Source organism: Cuculus canorus, chromosome 7 (genome assembly GCF_017976375.1).
Source record: "Cuculus canorus isolate bCucCan1 chromosome 7, bCucCan1.pri, whole genome shotgun sequence".
Taxonomy (NCBI): domain Eukaryota; kingdom Metazoa; phylum Chordata; class Aves; order Cuculiformes; family Cuculidae; genus Cuculus; species Cuculus canorus.
In genome coordinates, this window is record NC_071407.1 from 3,640,571 (window position 1) to 3,656,354 (window position 15,784).

A 15,784-nucleotide genomic window follows, 5' to 3' on the forward strand; every position below is an offset into this window, starting at 1 on the left:
CATCGCCGCAAGGCGTCCCCTCAGGGACCTCGTGTTCTCAGTGCACGGTGGGAGAGGCAACCGCTCAGGCAGAGCTGGGTGGGAGAGCCTCGGCCTTAGAGAGCCAAGTGCCCTTGGCGCTGAGCAGGAGAGCTGCACCCTCGGTGCAAGACAGGAGAGGTGGCTCCTTAGGGACTGCGCTCCAGCCCCGCTGGGCAGCAGAGCTGTGACCTCAGGGAGCCCCGTGCCCTTGGTGCTGGGTGGGAGAGCCACGTCCTAAGGGACCTTGCACCCTTGGTGCAGGGCGGGAGAGCTGGGATCTCAGGGGCCGTGTGTTGGGTAGGAGAGGCATCCCCTAAGCGGCTCTTCAGGACCACGCGCCCACGGTGAAGGCAGTGAGCAGCCTCATGCTAGCCATCATCCACCAAGAGAGAAGAAAGTCAAAGGCACCACAAGAAAAGTCAAGAGTATCACATAGCCTGACTAGCTCTGGACCACAGCCCCCATCAGTCAGAGCTGCAAGTGTGAGCAGATGAAAACCAAGCAGCTGTTTTGTAGCTTGGGTGACAGTGGACACGGCAAAGTTGGTGGGCAGCATCCCAGCACCAGTGACCATCCCGCCCTGCCGGACATGTGTGGCTTGGGTGTCAGGGAGGCAGCAGCTGCGAGCACGCTCCAGGCTCTGAGCTAGGGGAGCTTCACCCACGTCCTATGTGCTTTTCCTCAGTTTGTAAGACTTGACATTAATCCAAACCTCAAGGCTTGACACAACCTTGCTGAGGTTTCTGGAAAGGTCTCAGACACTAATCCTATCTGGGCAGGCATGGGTGAATCCGGAGAGAGAACATGTTTTCAGCTGTCAAATCCAAAAGGCTGAACTGGTATCTCAGTAGCAGGAGGAGAAGGTTAACATACAAGAAAGGTTAGCACCAGAGAGACAAGACGGCGGTGCCCACCGGAGCTCTTATAAGATCCATGTGCCAGCACCACTGGGCGGGAGAGGCATCCGCTCAGCTCCGGAATCTCTCTCCTCCGCTTCTGTTCTAGCCTGCATTGTCAGCATCTCTGGAAGCTGCACTTGATGCTTTGCTTTGTCTGTGGGGCCCAGTTTCTTCTGCGCACCCCAACACCAGTTTTTGCTTAAGCACTTTCACATCTAAAGGTTTCATTGTGTTGGTGGTGCTTTGCACAGCACAGGTACCCAAACACCTTTGAGGATGCTTTGTAGCCAAACAGTGTTTTGTGCGACTGTAGTGTTGCCATCCACTACCTTCCGTGTGGCTGAACTGTTGCTTGCAAGGCATTGGGTGCCCATTGGCAGAAATCGCTGTGTTTCACAGCAAAGAGATGCCCAGGGTATGCTTGGCGGTGTCACAGTTCCTTGGTCACAATGAATGGAAATGAATGTCGGCTGCCTTAGGAGACACTTGCACAGTTTGTCTCTGGTTCACTTCCACCAAATTTAAAATAAAATAAAAAAAAAAAAAAAAGAGGATTTGACTCTCTGGAGAGGGATGATACTATTTCTGAAGGATGTGAAAGGGAAAAAAAAATGGTTCAGTAGAGGTTTTCTCAGTCTCTGTGCTGGGCGGGAGAGGCGTCCTCTCAGGGCACACACCATCGGTGCAGGGTGTGATGCTCGCGCCCCACCGGGCTTGAGGGGAGAGCCTTGGGTGTGAGGTTGGGTACTCTTTGTGCTTCCCTCAGAGGCTTGTTATGGTCTCTGGCTTGGAACGCCTCAAGCAGGTGCTCTTTAGTTCTGAAAGTCCCCGAAGGACAAAATTGTGTTGAAGATTATCATCCTGAAAGAGAGGAAGATTATGGTGTGTGAAACGTCTGGCGAGGATAACGCAGCCCCGGTAACTCCACTTCTGCGTTTAAAAGCCCTTCACTTTCGATGAAAAGAAACGTTTCACAACCTAAATGATCATTTTTAGTCTGCAATTTCCTACAAAAAAAAAACCCAACTTTTCACTTTTTTACGCTGTTCATTGGTAATTTTGTTGAAGTAACTGAAAATGGAGATACTTAAGAAGCTGTTAGCTCCACGCTTCCTCAGCTCTAAAATCAATACATGCGGACCTTTGCTCACTGTGTGTTCGCTTCTCTGGGTTGGGTGATAATGAAGAAAATCCCAACTGAATTATTTTCTTTCCCTTTCATATCCTTCAGAAATAGTATGGCACCTCTCCAGAGAGTTAAACCCTCTTTTTTTAAGCTGTTTCCTTGGAAGAAGTGTCTAAACTGACACTACCCCTTCCTTGAGGAGAGTGAGAGGTGAATACAGAATCACACAGAATCACCTCCATTGGAAGGGACCCACAAGGATCATTGAGTCCAATTCCTGTCTCTGCATAGGACAACCTAGACATTCACACCATGTGTCTGAGGGTGTTGTCCAAGTGCTTCTGTAATATTGTCAGGCTTGGCGCTGTGACTGCTTCTCTGAGGAGCTGTTCCAGTGCTCCACCACTCTGAGAGAAGAACCTTTTCCTAATATCCAACCTAACCCTCCCCTGGCACATCTTCCTGCCATTCCCTCGGGTCCCATCATTCGTCACCAGAGGAAAGAGATTGGTGCCTGCTCCTCCTCCTCTCCTTGTGGGGAAGCTGTAGAGCTCAATGAGGTCCCCCCTCAGTCTCCTGTTCTCCAGGTTGAACAGACCAAGTGACTTCACCTCATGAAGTTGTCCTCGAAATGGTTGGCATGGTGGGTGGCTGCTGCTTTGGGACCACTACTCCTCAGGAGAGGCTTGCATGCTCAGTGGGTCAGGTGGCAACAGCAGGGTAGTCTGAGATCTGTGTCGTATGTACGTGTTTATCCCAGAAAGTTCTGGTGTAACTAAATATTCCTGGAAGAATGGGTTTCTGGAGGTGATGGGGCTGGTGTGATGTTCTGAGAGCATCATAATAAGCAAGATAATACAATGCAGTGCAAGAGCTTAGTCTTCTGATGCATTTGAAGATCACTTTCCCACCTTCTGTGTTTTAAAGGGCTCTAAATAAATGGCATCATGGAGAAACACGCTCATTTATTGCTCTGTGGGTATTGATCAGCCATCTCAGAAAGAAAATTTGTCCCATTTCCCCTTAAGGAAAGCAGTGAGCTGAAGCAGAGTGATAACTGTTTAATAACCTTGCACTCTTTTTTTAATAAATCATTTGAAATACCAGTAAGGATTCTCAAGTATTTCTCATTTTGGTTCACATCAAGTGAACGTTGCATGAATTATCTGTATGGCCATGTAATTTCCATTAACAGTAATAGTAATTGTAAGCAGGTAGAAAGATGATGGCTTATCCTATGATCCCACCCATTATGAAGTAGTTAACTGATTAAGGTTAGGATACTGCAAGCCACTTCATACCATCAGTGAACTCTCTGCAACCCCATTATCTTCATTAGGCTTGTGTGGGTGTAATTAATTGGTGTTTAGTTAACAGTCGTGTTGAATGAAGAGAATTTAGTTCTATTTCTCTTAATTTTATTGCCCCCATGGTGCTAACAGGCTAAAGTGTAATTAAAAACTCTCTGATCAAAGTAGAGGTAGCAAGCCCCAAGGAAGAAAACCTGATGCGACTCTGGCCTCTGAGAAATGACCAGGTACAAAGAAGTAGAAGTTCTTTTTTGTTTTGAACATGTTCCACTTATGTCTATGTGTACATTTAAAATGTACAGAACGGGCTGTCTAAGCTTGCAATCATCACTTTCCATGGGGTGTCCAGCAACACTGTATTTTGATGTCTTCTCACCATATTTTCTCCCTAAATCCTTTAGGTTGCTTAGTGTTCTGGGTAGACAGAGACATGGGTCTTGTGTTTCTTTCAAGAGCAGCTGTACATACGTTTTTTTTACCATATCTTGCCTTTGCTATAACTCTTGTGCCAGGGAGTAAATTATGATCAACTCTTCCTCATTTATGGTATCGTATTCCATACATTCCTTTTTTTGCGAGATGGTTTGTATGTCACTTGAGTGTTTATACGTGGGGCACTCTAAACCACATATTGTAGGGCATTTTTAAGTATCACATAAAGAATTTGCTTTTTGCTGTACTAAAATGTTGCTTTAAAGGTATAAACTTGCCCCTTAAATCAATTAAGATCATGGTCTCACTGCCATCTGTGCTCTTGTAGGATTTCACAGAAGAGTAACGTGTGCTCATTCCACTGACAGGGGCTTCTTTGAAGTCAAGTCTGAGTACATAAAAATTGCATGACGTTTCCAATAAAATCAGGATTGCCTTAGTAGCTTGGCATTACAAATGCTCTTGCACAAGTGCATTATTCTTTTTGAGGCATTTTAATTTCTTAAATAAAAAAAGCCTTTTTAAGTATTTTTAATTTTACTCCTAAAAGGCTTCTGTGTTGTTTCTTTTAATTCTTAATATTCTGTGTTCTATAAAGGATAAACTTCAGTAGCAAAGCTCAATATGACTTTATGTACAAGAGTAAACATAAGCTTTGGTCCTAGGACATAGCTGATCATAGTATTTAGATTGGGTTTGAGTCTAGATTAAAAAAAAAAATTCAAGGATTTGAGTATGTAAGTTTAATACATATACGTAGAAAGAATATTTATTATATATACTGGATACTCGCAAATTTCTAATAATGATTTAGGGCTTTTCTTTTCCCCTCTAGAGTTATTATTTTAATTTCCATAGTACTCATATAAGAGTTCATTTGCCTTGAGTAATCATTCTTCGCTCCAATGGGTACTTCAAGTTGAGTGGGTTTGAGTACTAATTTCTTTCTAAAGTTTGAGGATTCTTCCTGTGGGTCCCTTCAGCTCCTGCTGTGCGAGGGTGAGGGTGAGCCCAGCCTTCTCCAAAGGCTGAACCACAACGTGAGAGCTGATAGGCTTTGCTTTATCAGTCTAACTGTAAAGGTGATTTGGAACACGCGGGATTTGAAGCCAAGGTTTTGAGCTGATTTTTGAGTTTACAGAAGATTGCCCTCAAATTTCAGTGGCATGTCTGTTTTTTCTAGCCTGTAGATTTTTTTCACGTAATCCACAGGTTACTGGTCAGTGCTAGGTTTGGTCTGGGACACCAGAAATTTACTGCAGGATTCTTTGTGCGTGCGTTTTGAAGTAATTGTTGTGAGCTTTAAGACATTATTGGAGTCTGCCTAGTTCAGGCACCTTGACACGAAGGGTTATAAGGATTTTTGTCAGTTTGTTGCTGGTATCATGTTCTGAAATGTTAGTATGCTTAGAAATATATACAGAGGTGGAATGTTACCAATCTTTGTGAAATTCAGATTAAATCTTTTCGGTGGCATGAAAAGAAAAATACATGCTTGTACATCAGTTGCTGTAGATGAGGTATTGATAGAACTTCAATGATGATGTAGCAATGCTGCCATAATACAATTGCAGTTTATACCAACCAGCAATCAAACTTGGAGGGGAACAGAGTTAGAAAAGCAGGAGTGCGGACTTAAGTTTTCTAGTTCTGAGGCTGGGTAGTTGCTGCTGAAGGAAGAACATACTTTTACATAAGTCAGTGGAATTTATACTTACTTGCCATCTCTTTGTACAGTCAGAATGTTCTGGTTTGAACCTGCAGTTCAAGTAGCAAACATAAAAAGAAATGTATTAGAATTACTCTTTTCTGATGTGTTTGTAGAAATGAGATGCCTTTCTGAAAAGAATGATTTGATACTTTTTTAAAGGTTCTGATCATCAAAGCACTTTTTTTTTGGTAAATATTTCCATTCATTACTCTCACTATTAAAAAAGATGTGCAGATTTTTTTTTAATCTAAATTTTTTTAGCTTCACTCTTCAGGCTTTGCATCTTCCTTTTTCCTTTTATAATGGATTAGGAACCCCCTGAATTTGCTCAACTATTTGTGAAGCAGCACTTGCAGTTCCAAATAGAGAAACTTTTGGACTGGTTGGACACAATCTGCAGGTTATCTGTTACTGGTTAGTAGATCAAAGGCTTACATGGCTGGGAACTGAAACCTGACGAGTGCAGATGAACTGGGCATCTGTGGACACAAGAAAAATAAAGTCTGAAATCCAAGTTACTTACAAGTATGTAACAGGTGGAGTAAATATCGCAGGGAGTGGGAAATGATGCTAACTGAGTTCTCAAGATTTTGAGAGAAGGCTTTCTGATGTTGTCCAGGATATGTGAAGCTGGCAAAAGAGGGATTTAAGGAGTTAAAAGGGTAATTTTTGCATTACTATTGAGAATTAGTGCTTTCCTGCATCCTGTGATTTATTTTTTTTTTTCTTAAACACGTTTTTTGGGGACGAACTGAGTATAGAAGAAAAGGAAGAATGGCATTTTTTTCCCCCTGGTATATCTCCTGATTTTTACAACCTTAATCACTTGGGGCATGCCTTGAACTTTTAACCTTCTTTCCCCAGCGCTGATGCTGTGAATAATGGACTCTCTTGCCTGACACATAACTAGATTGCAGTTCAAAGTGGATGTCACAAACACTATTGCACCATCTGGAGCAAAAGCTTCACTATCATTTCAGGATAAGCCTATAAGATCATATGAATTTATAACTGACTTCGGTTTTTCCCTTGTACTAATTCAGATTTCTTTAATTAAAAAATATTATTTTTTGTTAAAAAAACACCTTGCCTTCTGTTGCAGGCATTTTTTGCCCTGAAATTTTCAGATGTTGTATAAAAGTTGTATTACATTTATAACCATTCTAATCTTACTTTTTGCTGTTAAAAAAAAAAAAAAAAAAAAATAAACAGTTCCACTGAGGGCAATGTTGCATGAATTGTGGAGATAAAATTCTCTCGTTTCCTTCCATAGTTTTCTTCAGTTCCAGATTCAGTTAAAAAAAAAAAAAAAAAAAAAAGGAAAATGAATTGTTGCTCCTATATATTCTTTAAAAAATGCACACTTTTTAATCTGGATGTGAGCGTAAACTTTTCAGAGTAAACAGCTTTTCAGAGTATGACTTCTGAGGAATACATAATACTCACAGTTCCATCTAAGATACTCAGCCATGTGTTTGAATAACATCCACTGGTGCAAGGGAATATACCTTATTTTGAAGGAAAAAAGCCTCTACTGACTGCCATTACTGCATGGGGGTGTATTCATTTGTCCACAAAATAATCTTTTTGTAACTTGTGACTGAATTTTCTACCAAGCTGGTTGTGTGGCTTGTCTCGAAAGCACCAGATTTTGAGTGAGCTCAAACACCTTTGATTTCCAGTGAGAGCTGATGAGGCTTGTGAATCCATAGCATGTCTAACGAAACGGCTTAAAATGAAAGAGATCTGTGAACATGAGGTCAGCCTGGTGGGTTTGCAGTGTTTTGGAAAAGATGTGACCATTGGAGAAATAGTCACAAAGAGGGGATTCGTTCAGATTTCAAATTCCCCTTTTTTCTGAACTTAAGCAGTGACTGATACAGACATAGATATATAGTGACTGTTTCTAGTGCAAACCTCCCTTTGTTTTCTTCTTTAAACGTTGATAAACAGGTTTCAAGAATCAAATACACGTGGGCAAGTGTAGAATATTTGACTTCTGAGTGTGACTTGGTTTTGGAAAATATTTTTGGTTCTCCGCAATGATTGGGAACTGTACTGAATAAGTAAGGATATGAACATGATGGTGTTGAGAAGAAAAAGCTGTTTAATATTAACCCAGCGTTTCAGATTCCTAGAGCACAGGGGTATGGCTTTCAAATGAATTTTCACAAAGCTTGATCTTTCTTGAAGCTATGGAAATATTAGAGTCGCTGTCATTCAGGTTAGAAGGAACCTCCTGAAATCACTTTCTTGATCTCCCCTGTTCGAGCAGGGTCAGCTTGAGCAGGTTGTCCAGGACCGTGTCCAGTCAAGGTTTGGAATATCTCTCCAGAGGGGGTCTCCATAACCTCTCTGGGCCGTCCACCTGAGGGTTTGACCACACTCACAGAAAGCATATTCTTGTCTTACACCAAATGTGATACCTTTTAATTTGTGCCCGTTGCCTCTTCTTTTACCAGTGGGCCCTACTGAGAGGATTCTGGCTTCCTCCTCTTCTTTCCCTCCCATCAGGTTTATGTATATATTGATAAGAGCTCCTCGAGCCTTCTCTTCTTCAGGCTCAAGACTTCCGCCTGTCCCACCTTAGAACAGTTTGGGTTGGAAGGGACCTTAAAGATCATCCAGTTCCAACCCCCGGCCGTGGACAGGGACCTCCCATCAGGCTGCCCAAGGCCCATCCAACCTGGCCTTTAATGCCTCCAGGGATGGGGCAGCCACAACTTCTCTGGGCAATCTGGGCCAGGGCCTCACCGCTCTCATGGTGAAGAAATTCTTCCTAATATCTAGTCTAAATCTGCCCCTCTCCAGTTTATACTCGTTGCCCCTGGTCCTATCCCCACGAATAGCCCCTCTCCAGCTTTCCTGTAGACCCTTCAGGTACTGGAAGGTCGCTATAAGGTCTCCTCAAAGCCTTCTCTTCTCCAGGCTGAACAAGCCCAACTCTCTCAGCCTGTCCTCATAGGGAAGGTGCTCCAGCCCTCCGATCATCTTTGTAGCCTCCTCTGGACCCTTTCCAACAGCTCCATATCCTTCTTATGTTGAGGATTCCAGAACTGGACACAATACTCCAGATGAGGTCTCACAAGAGAGAAACAGAGGGGCAGAATCACTTCTCTCGCCCTGCTGGCCATGGTGCTTTGGGTGCAGCCCAGGACACGGTTGGCCGCCGGGGCTGCGAGCGCACATTGCTTCACTTTCTATGGTTACAAAAAATGCTCTAGTCCCTTCATCATCTTCGTGCCCTGCGCGGGCCTCACTCCAGTAAGTCCATCTCTTTCTTGCCGGAATTGCACAGTGGAGATCACACAACCACGTTTAGTTATAATGCGTTTATATGGCGTGTTTGATTATACGTAACAAAGATTATGGTTTGATGGAGCATAACTGGAAGTGTGGTTAAGAACAGAATTCAGTTTCAGAGTCTGTGTTTCTGTCATGATTTGTATAGTCATTAAAAACCGTCCATGTTAATCCAGTGAAAATATTGCCCAAGTGCTGTATATTGCACCGGCAGGAATGTACCTTTAACTGAGATACAGGACTGATGCTTTCATTTCTTACGAACGGCTGCTGAGAGCAACACGAGGGGAGGAACTGAGAGGAAGAACTGACAGAAAACCATCTCCAGTTGTATGTTCTGTGAAGCGTACCTAGGGCAACGAGGACGATATGTAAAACTCATCAGGCTTCAGACAGAAAGCAATCAGTACACCTAATGTGTCCAAACATCCATCATGAAAATCACCGCTTTCCTCGGCAAAGAGAGAGGATATATTTCTTGTCAACGGCTGATGTCTAGTAATCAAGCCGGGAGTAGCAACTGTACAGAACTGGGTTTGTCATCATGTAAAACCTGTACATTTTTTGACTCTGCAGTTTATTGATACTCAGTTACCGGCCCCGCTGACAGGGAGGGAAGCAGTCCACACACAACCTAGAATATTCTGGCACTGCAAGCTGTGGATAAGTAAATAACACAATAAAATTGTTTTGAGAAGTGCTTGCTATTGCTCTCTTTTAAAGTTAAATGGTATCCAAGCACTTACAAGCTTAAATCCACAAAGGACTATTGGATCATGTACTCTTGACCTCCTGTGTATGCCGTGCACTGCATTGTTTTTTTGCACATGATCTACGAGTTGAAAGGTTTTTAGGTTTTAATTTGCGATTAATTGCTGCCCTGCTTGCAGCAAAATATATTAATAAACAGTGTAGCTCTTAATTAGCAATTTTGTGGTTTAATTCTTCCCAGATTCTGTGAGCATCCGCTACAATGAGCAAGAAAAAGAGCACAGGAACATCTTAAATTCCCTGGCTACCTTTCAGAAGATAGCAGAGCTTTTCTTTTGTGTTTCCTATTTATAAATGGTCATTTTTTCAGGGCTGCCATGAAGTGTTTGTGAAGCTACTGCACCAGCCTGCCCTGTGATGGGAGTTCATTCAAAGGCCACGTTGTTTCAGGACAAGCATCAGTAGCAATTACCACTTCCAGCTTTTCTCTAGAAGTGTGAGGTTTTTGTCAGTGGCTCCAGAGTCAGGCTGCTAGCCTGAGCTTCAGGCACAAAGGGAGATCAGTTATTCTCAATTTCCTGCGTCACAGTTCTTGCTGGTGAAGTTTTAGATAGAATTTCCACTCTGTTTTTGATGAACAAGTTGTGGGTCTGTCTGTTTGAAAAAATAGAGCCTATTGCAAACTGTACTTGTGGAAAGAGTAAGAGGAAATGGTATTTCATGTCTGCCGAGTCCTTTTACTTCACTGCTGTAAAACAATATATAACCCAGCAAAAGCTTTAAAGTAATTCTGAATAAGTTATATAATGGACTTCCTAAACCACTGCTTGGTTTAATTGGACACCTATACTGTAATTCATTCAGCTTGCTGGGGAGCGAGCCCTACAGCATGTGGCTCTACATAACGAAACACAACCGTGAAATTACTTCTAAAATAGTACTGCAGTTTCCGAGATATTCAACGTATGAACAAGTTGTGCACTGGTTCTCTACTTTGCGCAGTTAAACTCGTGTAAGTCTGGTTCAATTATAATGCAAGATTGGAGCCTGCATCTCCTGAGTTGTCTTTATTAGCCACACTGATTTGGGTGCTTGTAACCATAGAATGGTTTGGGTTGGAAGGGACCTAAAAGCCCATTCAGTTCCAGCCCCTTGCCATGGGCAGGGACACCTCTCACCGGATGAGGTTGCTCCAAGCCCCATCCAACCTGGCCTTGAACACCTCCAGGAATGCAGCATCTACAACTTTTCTGGGCAACCTGGGCCAGTGTTTCACCGCCCTCATTGTGAAGAATTTCTTCCTAATATCTAGTCTAAATCTTTTCCCTTCCAATTTAAACCCATTCCCCCTCATCCTATCACTCCAGGCCCGTGTGAAAAGCCCTTCCCCAGCTTTCCTGTAGCCCATTTCTGTACTGGAAGGTGCTATAAGGTCTCCCCAGAGCCTTCTCTTCCCCAGGCTGAACAACCCCAACTCTCTCCTGTCTCAGCCTGTTCTCATAGCAGTGAGGCTCCAGCCCTTGGATCATCTTTGTGGCCTCCTCTGGATCTGTTCCAGCATTTCCATATCCTTCTTTATGTTGGGGATTCCAGAACTGGACACAGGACTCCAGGCAGAGTAATCTTGTGATAATACATAAAAGAGCCAGCATGTTGCTGCCAGCATGGAGTTCCTTACTGAAAAATACGGCATTTCCCTGTAGTGTTTCTGCAGTGTCTCAGCACGTGAATAGCTTGTAGCAATCCATCTGCTGATCCAGCTTTCCCTCCTTTTCACAAAACCCTAAGAAGCTTCCAAAAGCTATTTATTCTTTATGGAAACTATGGGAGAAAGATGTGATGGTTAAGACATTGTGATGGTTTATTATTGGTGACAGTGCGTATGTAGTACAGAAAAAATGTGATCTGGAAAATGACAAAGGATGAGGTTTTGTGCAGTTGTTCTTATTTTTTCTTGAGTAAATTTTTGCAAGCATGGATTTTCAGTCAGATAAATGGGGATCTTAATTCCATACAAAGTCTCTACAGCCTACATACCTCAGAGACAAAAAGCGTGATGTCTTTGGGTGTGCTCTTAAATTGTTCACCAGTGTGTGACCTCAAATGTTTGTGAGAAGTGACAGCACACGTTTCAAGTGAAGAAATGAATTAAATGCTGTATCGAACTCTCCCTGTTATTTTAATATCACTTAGATTTTGAATGTGGTATTTACCTGCCCTTTTCCTGGTACAGCATTTATTTGCCAGCTGTAACTCCACCCACTTCTTCATGCCATTATTTTAAGGCTTCAAGACCATATTTTAAGATTAAAAAGGAATTGTGTTAGTTTGGTTTCTAAGAAGTGGAATAGGAAGCAGGGGAAATGCAGAAGAGATGATTATATTACACTGTCTTCCAAAGCTGAGATAAATGACACCCAAATCCACAGCAAATGAGAGAATGTGAATTGGTGTGTGTGTGTTTATGATGTTTAGCTGCTTTAAAAAGTAATGAGAATATAAAAGATGCTGAAAGTGGTGCTTTAAAAGCAAGATTATTCAGGAGAGCTGGGCACTGCAAACTTGCTATACATACACAGATGCATCCATATAGAGGAGCTGCTTCTTTTTTGCCTCCTTGTTCTTGAACTTCCCTAAGAGCTTTCAATTGCTCTGACATTTTCAGCCAGGGAGGTAATAGTTGTTGCTGAGCAGTATTCCGCAGGCAATTATCTTATCTGATCGTTGGAGAAATCCCCACTAGAAAGAAACCAATATGATCAAGTTAAATCATTACAAGGAAGGCAAGAGAAACAGAGGCAGGAGCAAACAGAGGAAGAAGGGGCTCGTCTCATTAACGGGAGCCTGTGCTGCGGGGTTCAGAACGGCAGACAATGAAGTTAGCCTGTAAGACAAAGCTGTGGACTTGCCTCCTGTAGCTGTTGACAGGTCTGTATCCTCGCTTCCAGAGCCTATTGTGGCTGGAGTGCAAGGCACCTGCGGAAAATGTGCCAGAACTAGGCAGGGAGCAGGAGCTTTTCAATAAGCTGTCACCTCTCTGTCCCTTCACCCACCCTTCTGGTTCCCAGCGGGAGACGAGAAGCCATACTGAAGAACTAGACTGGAAAACAGTCATGGAATGGGAAAGGGGTCAGACATAGGCACTGTACTGTTAGCAACTTTCTGAGCCTTGTGTGATTCGGCTTTCTGCACGATTCCTGAGGAGCATTTATTCTTTTGGCTAATGCTGCTTTTAAGCTAATGACTTCAATAAACCTGCTTCTTCAGGATAGGCAAGTCACCATATCATTATTATCAGCAAATATGTTTTTTAATATTTATCTCTTTCTATTTCTTCTCTAGAAAGAGAAATATGGATTTTGGTCTCGTTAATTTACTGGTAAACATTGTTTTGAATACCGCTAAAATCAGCTGCTCACTTGCTCTCACAGGGGAGTCAAAAGGTCAAGCCAAGCTTCCTACCTGGATTTGTAGACTTGGTATTGTGCTTTAAAAATTCATATTTGAAAGTTCACATTGTTTTAATGTTTCCAGAATGTCCTTGAAGGCCACCCATACTTGTTTAAAAAGGGAATGAAAGCACTTGTTTGTGTGCACTCACAGACACAAAGAGAAAGAAAGAACCTACGTGATGTAGTGTATAGATCCCAAAGCATTTACAAAGGAGAGGGTTTTCCTCATCCCGTGAACAGACAGTCCTTGTGTGCGTGAGCATATTTATATGTATCATGCGTGCGTGTGACATCCTTTTTGTTTTCTCTGTGGGTACAAACCTTATTCCCATGTGTGCATGTTGTTATTAGTGCAGAGTGCTCGGAGTCTCAGTCATGCCTTTCTGTACGAGACATAGCACGAACACAAAGCAGAAGCTCCCTGGAAAGAAACTAAACAGGTTAACAGTGGCTGCGTCTGCACAGCGGCGTAGAGGTATGTCATGGTTTGGCCCTATTCTGGGTTTTTGGGTACTAACTTTGCTGCGTCTCAGTCCCAGAGCAGGAGAGTTGCGAGGCATCTGAAGGTATGGTCTTCTATACGTCACCTGATAGGGAAAACCAGAAGTGCGGTGCTTCTCCCTTTGTAATGAGGTCAGGGTTGAGGGGGAAGGCTGGCTTCTATAACAAATAGGGATGAGGTATAGCCAAGTATATTTTTTCTCTGCTATGGCATTTACATGGCTTGCAGACAGTCGGGGACCAGAGCCTCTGGGTGTCCCAATGTGTGAGACAATGACAATACTGTTATTTCTGCTTCAAATACGTGGCTTGATCTGAGAAAAAGGATGACCTTCCATTGGCTGCAGAGCAAGTCGGATGAGTTGGGATTTGAACCAACATCTTCACATCTTCATCCCAAGTGCCTTATGGGGAAGATCTATTTTAATCTCATATTACTTGTGCACTGTAGTTCAGAAGGCAGCGATGATAGTCCGTGCAGCTACAATGTGATGGAATGATTTCCTAACAAATGAAAACATCTTTTCTTTGGTGGAGCATAGGTGTTGCTGGTAACAAATGGCTGTTAGAGATTGAGGGATACTCCAAAACCTAACCTAATACAGTCTTTATCTGGCCTCAGTGCTATATTTTGCAGCTTCTGTTGGAGAAAAGAGATAATGGGTCCAAAAGAAATAAAAGGGGCATGGACTGGAGCACATTCATGGGACGTAAACATAAAATATCTGAGGACTGGACACCCTTCCAAGTCCTGCAGAGTTTTCTGTTAAAAAAATTCATTTTATTTTGTCTCTTATCTTCAGAAACCCGTGTCAGGATTTTGGTCAGGTATTGATAAATCATGGAAACTCTTCGATTACAGAACCTGCAGAATAAAACTGAGTACTAATATACTGTCTCAAGGCTGCATGCTCTTCTGTAGCAATAAATAACTTTTCACAGATCAATTGCTGCCAGTGCAGACTTAATTAAAAGGTTGTTAATATGCCTGAGTGGTACTTTTTGATTATCTTCTGTCAAAGGTAATGTACAATGATTAAAAAAAATCATAAAGGAAGAGGAAGACAGCATTTTCCTAGACGTTCATCCTTCTACACCACTGTAGTGTTTGAGAGCTCTGGCAAAGGGTTGCAAGCTGTCTGGGATAGATACCTATTCTGGGATGTAACAGAAAAGCACAAAACCTAATGAATCTGCTTAGAACAATCAGATGGATCTGTGGTTGTGTATCGCTGTTGCAGTGTGGGTTATGCATCCTTCCCCCTTCAGACATCCCCTTAGGCGTGTTGCAGGTACGGTTGCACTTACTTGTTTGTTCCCTCACCGACGCACTCCCCAAAAGGCCAGAGTTTGTGTCTGATTGTTTAAGATCTTGCTTGTGCTTTGAACATGCCTAGTTCCCTTGGAAAAACATTCTCTACATCCCCATCCCCCTTTAGAGAAAACAAGTGAACTATTCATGCAAAAAAGAAAAGTGTGTGTGTGGTTGGGAGGGTGGGGGGCGTGCGATGCCACCGACAAACCCTATTGAAATGCATTGGCTGTTCATTTACATTCACACTTTTTTTAATAAAAATGTTAACTAATGATGTTAAATGCTTTGCCAAAGGTCCTGGCGGGTCAGTTGCCGAAGTGCCATTTCTGCCTAATTAGGGCTCTTGTGGCAGCCCAGGGGCCTCCTGATGCAGTGGGTGACAAGCCCGGAGCTGACAGCTTCAATCGGCTCCAACAGGAAGGTTGGGGCTGGTCATGTTTTCTAACTCAGCCAGGTGTTAGCTGAATGTAAGGGGGGTCTTGGCCAGACCTGAGCATTCGTTTGATCTTCCTTTCTTTCACTTGCTCTATTTTGAGCTCTTCGCTTTGCCTGTCCCGTCTTGTGTCAAGGTCAAGAATGAGCTTGACTAAATCAGCAATTTCATTTATCTCTGGGAGATCATTAGCAGTCCTTCTCCCTCCCCTCCCCAAATAAACCTTAGGCACTGGTGCAGAAACAGCACTGGTTCCAGAAACCAGGCACTGGGCAGTCCAGATATGAAAAGGAGAGGGAATAAATACAAATCCTTCCATCAATAAAATCTTTGCTACTTCTATGTTGCGAATCTGTTCCTTATTATTAATGTATGTTAAATATCTCCATCAAAACACTCTGAGTGACCCTCAAAACAAAAAAACACTCCTACAATCACAAATAAAGCCTAAAACGTATTTAAAATTTTATTTAATCATTACTATAGCAGAAGTATTTACTTAAAAACAACAGGATAACCAGAATAAATTAAGTTCTTCTTTGACCTCACCCGTTTTGTAGTAGCACACTG